Consider the following 6,173-nt stretch of genomic DNA (forward strand, 5'->3'; position numbering starts at 1 on the left):
TATGTGCATGGTGAGTATAGAACAATCTAACAGCATAAGCAGCCTCTCAGGGGACACATCCCTGAAGAACACTGACTTTTCAACGGCACCCCCCCCACCCCCGCAGTCACTTCTAAACTAGGACTTGGACTCCATGAACATCCTTGACCCATGCTGGCATGTTGACTAGCTTGATCTTATGCAGCTCTTGTGCAGGCAGCACAAATGCTAAATGCATGGATAAAATGGCCTTGGAATATCTTGAAAATGTTGCTGTCTGACATCCTCTCTGTCTTTGTAAAAGTTACCCACAAGGTCTGATTTGTGCTGCTCATATGTACATGGCTGTGAGGCTACCCACTGGAGCATCATTGTCCTACCAGGGTCATAGTCCCACCCCCAAAATCAAACCTGACCCACTCCCCCCCTAGTAGCCAGCAACTATGACTAACTCTTCAGCCAGGGCTGGAAGTTTGCAAGCCTCTTCCCTTCCACACTGGGATGGTTTTTGGCTTGATTTTGTGTAGGTCCCATACAGGTAATCACAGTTATGAGTTCCTGAGTGCATGAGTCTTGTCATGGACAGGAGATGCTGTTTCATGCCTGTCCTCTCCAACCTTTGGTTCTTCCAGTCTTTCTGTCCCCTCTTCTGTGATCGTACCTGAGCCTCAGGAGAGAGGGAGTGGTACAAATGTCCAATATGTGGCTGAGCATGCCACAGAGATCTGTTCTGTGCACTTTGACCAGTTATTTATTTCCACATTAATCACTGTCCATTGCACAAAGAAACCTCTTTGACAAGATCTGAGATTTTTATGTGGGAATTTTAGAATGCAGTTTAAAGTGAGGCTGTCTGGAAATCAAATTCACACCTCTGTCATTTCATTGTCTTGTCACTGACCTGTGAAATTTGATGTTTCTTCTTTTCTGTAAAATATAAAACAGACAAAAAAATTGTGAGGCTGCTTTAATGGGGTCATGTTATATAAAGAATCCAGCACATGGAGAATCCCTTAGTAATAATCCTTCTTCTTTTTGCCCTCTAGTGCCACTGGGCTAAATTTCTATGGTTTTGTGGTTCAGGCCTCACTGAGTTGGTCTAACTTAGATGAGGGAAGCATCCTAGGTGTCTTCTGTAGCACTCTCCTTCTCGTTTCTAAATGCAGATGCAGAGTTCTTTGTCACTTCGCAGCAGTTCACATTTCTCTACCACTTTCACTGTAGAGACATAACAAAAGCAACTGATGGAAAAGAATTACTAGCTTAATCATGTCTCAGAACGTTCCATGTGCTATTGTAAACTTTCCAGGATGCAGAACTTTTTTTTCCTTGATGGATTTTCAGACTGAGATCATTAACGTTCATTATTTGGATGAATTCTGATAATTCCTTTAGAAAATACAGATCATATGGAATAAACAGGGATATAAAAGTTTGATTTATAGTCTGGAGCCTTTGAACCATATATAGAGAAGAAACACTGACATTGTTGTTGACATTGTTCTGAGTGTCCCACAAATATTAACTCATTAATACTCTATATAGTCTTCATGAATGTATACTGCCTGCTTGGAGCACTATCCCATGTTAATGACCTCAGTGTCTTACCCTTTCTCTTATCATAATATCTAATTTTCTATGATCTCAGCACAATCTCCAGCATTATGATTACTTACGTATTTCCTGGTTTTCTCATTATATTGCCAATAATAATAACAATAATAATAATATTCTGATAAGCCAGCTTTTTAAGTTGCAAACAAAAAGCAACTGATTGCACTAAGCACAATCAAGAAAGATTTTCTGAGTTCAGGCTAGGAAAATCAGCAAAACAATTTCAGAGAGTGATAGAAATGAAGACAAGTTGTGGGGCTAGGTTAGGGGCTTGAGACTAGAAGTTGCTTTTGGTACTACCACTACTGGGCATTTGATGTTCCTACTGCCTAAAGGCAGTGCACATGTCAGAAGCTTTGCCCTTCATAACAGCATCCAACTAGTCAAGTTCCTTCACCATTTAGCTTTAGTGTGAGGTAGGACTTAGTCCTCCATCCGATGTATGGTATGACAGAATTTCACAGATGGAATACTGGCCAGTCACAGAACAATTAAAATCAATGTAACAAACTGTAATAGATTAAAAATAATCTACAATATATTTCATAGTGTTATTCTAAAGATTAAAATAAGGAGCACATAATAAACTCTATGAGGATTACCAATTATTAAAATGTAATAGAAAAAAAATCAGCCTTTTTTATTTACCACTATAAGTTCTCAGTTGGGACACCAAGCCTACATGGGAAAAACATACATAATTATTAAACTTAGGTCTTCTGTATCATATGTGAGTAAGGAGATGAAAACCCCAAGAAGTGGTTAAAATTGTGAGAAGTGAAATGTTGTAGGGGAAAATGTAATAACGTAAACTGGCTTTTCACTAAACTGTGAGAAATCTAGCAGGGCTGATTTATTCATATGTCTTCCTACTTGTATCCATTTGGTAAATTATGTGTATAGCATTTTTTGGCAGTAGGAAGTCTACTTGTTTAAAAGAATTTATGAATTGCTACAGGAGAAAGGGAGAAATTTTATACTATACCTGCAATCTATCTATCTATCTATCTATCTATCTATCTATCTATCTATCTATCTATCTATCTATGTATCTATACACATTGATTCTATTGTAACAAAGCAAACTGTACACTTCAACATTAATATGAGCATCTTTTTCTTTCCAGTGAAAATCAAAAAAAAAAAAAAAAAAAGAGAAAGAAAAAAGAAAAAATAAAGATAAAATTACAACAGAGAATGCCAATTCCAAATAAAACCTTCAAGCTCTACGGATTCTCCCATTGAGTGGCAAGGCTTAAGACACCATCAGGAGAGAATTTTAAGTGTTACTTTAAACTGCAAGGATGTCTGTTAAACATCACAATTAAACATGCCAAAGGAGAAGCCATGTTGCCAAATGCTCACTTAACCCCCTCCATCCCCCTTCCTGACACCTCAAATCCACCCTTGCTCATCATCTATACCCCCCCTTTTTTATTAGACAAGAGAAAGTAGACAGATTCATGTTGGTAAATGCTAACTGTCTGTATTCACATAGCGACATAGTGTAATCTCTGAGCCTAATGTACAGAGAAAAGAAAAAAGCTAGAATTCTATGCACTACTACACAGGGGCCCAGCATCCTCCAGTCTCCAGCAGAACCAAGTGAACAGGAGGGCTCTTCTTTTTTCCCACAGAGCACAGTGGAGTTGTGGAATTCACAGTTTTTGAGACAAGAAAGGATAAAAATGAATTTAGAACCGAAACATGGAGATTCTTTTCCTGTTGTATTTTGCTCAAGATATTTTCCCCCAAATTAGTTGAGAGCCATGCTGTTGAGAGCTCACAACAGGGCGACCGAGCACAGAGGGACAGGGAGGAAAGGACTGCAGCTTACTCCTGGGGACTGGAGAAATTTAGAAAATAAAAAGAAAACAAAAAGGTTAGATTCATCAGTCTTCTGTGCTTGTCATCCTCGCCTTCATCCTCCTCTTTTTCCTCCCCCTCATCCTCCTCTCCTTCCTCCCCTTCATCATCATCTTCTTCACCTCATCCTCATCTCCTTCTTCATCCTCCTCTCCTTCTTCCCCCTCATCCTCCTCTCCTTCCTCCCCTTCATCTTCATCATCATTTTCTTCTCCTCATCCTCCTCTCCTTCTTCATCCTCCTCTCCTTCCTCCCTTCATCTTCATCATCATCTTCTTCACCTCATCCTCATCTCCTTCATCCATATCTTTTATCCCTTCTTCCTCTTCATTGTCATCATCCTCATCCTCTGTCTCTCCTTCATCATCCATATCTGGAACCAAATAGTACTGCAAGGGATGTGAGTAAGTGTCATGGTTGCTGACTTCTCTTAACTCGTCAGCACAGGCGTCAGAATGCTCAGTAAGCCAGGTAAAGCCTCTCTGCCTCTTCATGCTGGCTTTATGCTGCGTTTGACTTGAGCGTTTTGTCAAATCCTTTCCATATTTCCATTTGATCTCGGTGGACTTTGAAGACAGGTGACCACTCTCATTCAGATGGAATTCTTTGGAGTAAACTTTATTTTCAAACTAAGGATTTTCATCAAAATAAAAATCTATTCTGTAACCAGATTTAATGTCTTCAAATCCTGTCACTTCCTCTCTGGTCAAACAATGCAGGGCCTCCTCATCATCCTCCCTGAGCAGTGCAGACACAGGATGATTGACAAATGTTGTTATCCAAAAGTTTGGGATTTTTGGTGATCAATTCTGACCTCTTCTGAAAAAAAGTGGCTGGTGGAGTTTGTTATATTTCTGTTCTACTTTCACAATGTCCTCACTGGCTTGTTCATTAAGTCTGCCTATTTCATTTTGTACTTCATCAATATGTTCAATGGCTTCTTGCTGGTCTTTTTCTCCCTTCGGTAGGCCTGGAGAGGCTGACTTGTCCTCCAGCTTCTGGGCAGCAGCAGCTCTGGGTTTCTTGGGCTGAGGCAGGATTGCAGATTGCCGCTTCAGGGCCATGGCGTGAGGTATGTGGCCAGGAGACAAAGGCCAGAACCACGATATTAACAGCAGGAAGAAACTCGCAGGGACTCACTTTATCTATTTCTTTCTGCTTGAAATGTTCAATAAAAAATGCTACATTTCAGTAATAAGATAACCTACATCTCACAGTTTCTAGATCTTTTTGTCTGTCTTGGAGATGTTATAACTCTCTTCCTAAATGAATTCAATTGGTTGAGTAGGTTACCAATTAATAGCTCAGGACTAAACTTGAATTTTGCTTTTATTACTTCTTAGTTGTAAAATCCTGGGTAATTATCTAAGCCTCTTAGAGAGACTGGTCCTTCTTCTGAGGATTAGATCACTCATAGGATTATGGGGAAAATTAATTAGCTAATGCCTACAGGTTTAGAATTATAGTAAGCCTCCATCATTTAGCTATCCTTGTCAATAAGTGAATGTGGGAAAGGAAGTATAATAGAATAAGAGAAAGGTTTACAGTACCAGTTATCTTGACAATTTATGAATCACTACCACTATATTTGAATCACCCTCATACATCTGTATGCATGTTCTCTCTGCCTAGCCAACTCTTGGGTCTTTGGGGCCTAGCCTAAGTCTCATTTTTTCCCTCTAGTGGCTTTATCCTTTGTCAGTCTCCCCCTTTCTGGATTCCTGTTGGAAGTGTTAGTTCATTGTGATCCTGCACTCTCTAAATAGGTTATATGGTTATAACTATGTGAAAAGGCACAATAGTGAAGAGTTTGAAAGGGTCAGTGGTTCATGGGAGTTAGTCAGAAGGAGGTGAGAAGATGGGTAGATGGATCACAGAAAATTGTTGACATTTAGTTTTTTGAGAACGAAATATACAAGTGTGCCATATGTTGATCATATTGGCTGCACACTTATCTTCTCCAGTTCTCCTCTTTCTTCCCTCCCACTCTCCCACTGTGTACCTCTTCATGATGATTTGAATAAGAATGATTCCAATGGACTCAAATGTTTGAATGCTTGATACCTAGATGGCTAAGATGTTTGGAAAGGATCATAGGTGTGGGCCTGTTGGACATGCATCACTGGGTGGACTTTGAGGTTCCAGTTTCTGTTCCAGCATCATGCCTGCCTGCTTACTGACATGCTCCAGGCCATGATGACCACAGACTCTAACCCTCTATCCCTCTGGAAATCTGAGATCCAACAAATTCTTCTATAAGTTTTCATTCCTATGGTGTCTTTTCACACCAATAGAAAAATAACTAAGGCAGAAACTGTTGCCAGACAGTTTACTATTCCCATTGCAGACTTGAGCACACTGTTTTGTGGAAGAATGTAGAAGACACTGGGATTTTAGACAAAAAAAAATCACTTGGAAAATGTAGGTGGAGCTTAATTGGCTACTCTAGTAGGATCTTGGAAGACAAAATTTCTGAGAGCAAATATGGGCTATGGAGGCTTAGTTCAAGAGGTTTCATAGGAGAAAAATATTAGCAACTGGGTTAAAGAACATTCTTATGTTATTTGGCAAAAAGTGAAGTACATTACATCATAATGCTGGAGTGCTGATTGTCTTGATCTCACACAGATCTTGTGCTGATAACCACAATTGCTGTGGGTTCGTGGATGCAATGTCCTTACCATATTCAGAAGACATTGCTTTGCAGTAGTCTT

General features: G+C 39.7%; 1 pseudogene across 1 annotated transcript; it reads right to left on the reverse strand.

Annotated features, from left to right (window-relative positions):
* Window positions 1-2,253: 2,253 nt before the first annotated feature.
* Window positions 2,254-4,523, reverse strand: LOC308415215 (protein SET-like; annotated as a pseudogene). Its single transcript has 3 exons — window positions 3,741-4,523; window positions 3,582-3,674; window positions 2,254-2,271 (listed from the first exon to the last, which is right to left on the reverse strand). The product of its transcript is annotated as a protein SET-like (transcript).
* Window positions 4,524-6,173: the final 1,650 nt, after the last annotated feature.

The sequence above is a fragment of the Micromys minutus genome, assembly GCF_963924665.1.
Source record: "Micromys minutus genome assembly, chromosome: X".
Taxonomy (NCBI): Eukaryota; Metazoa; Chordata; class Mammalia; order Rodentia; family Muridae; genus Micromys; species Micromys minutus.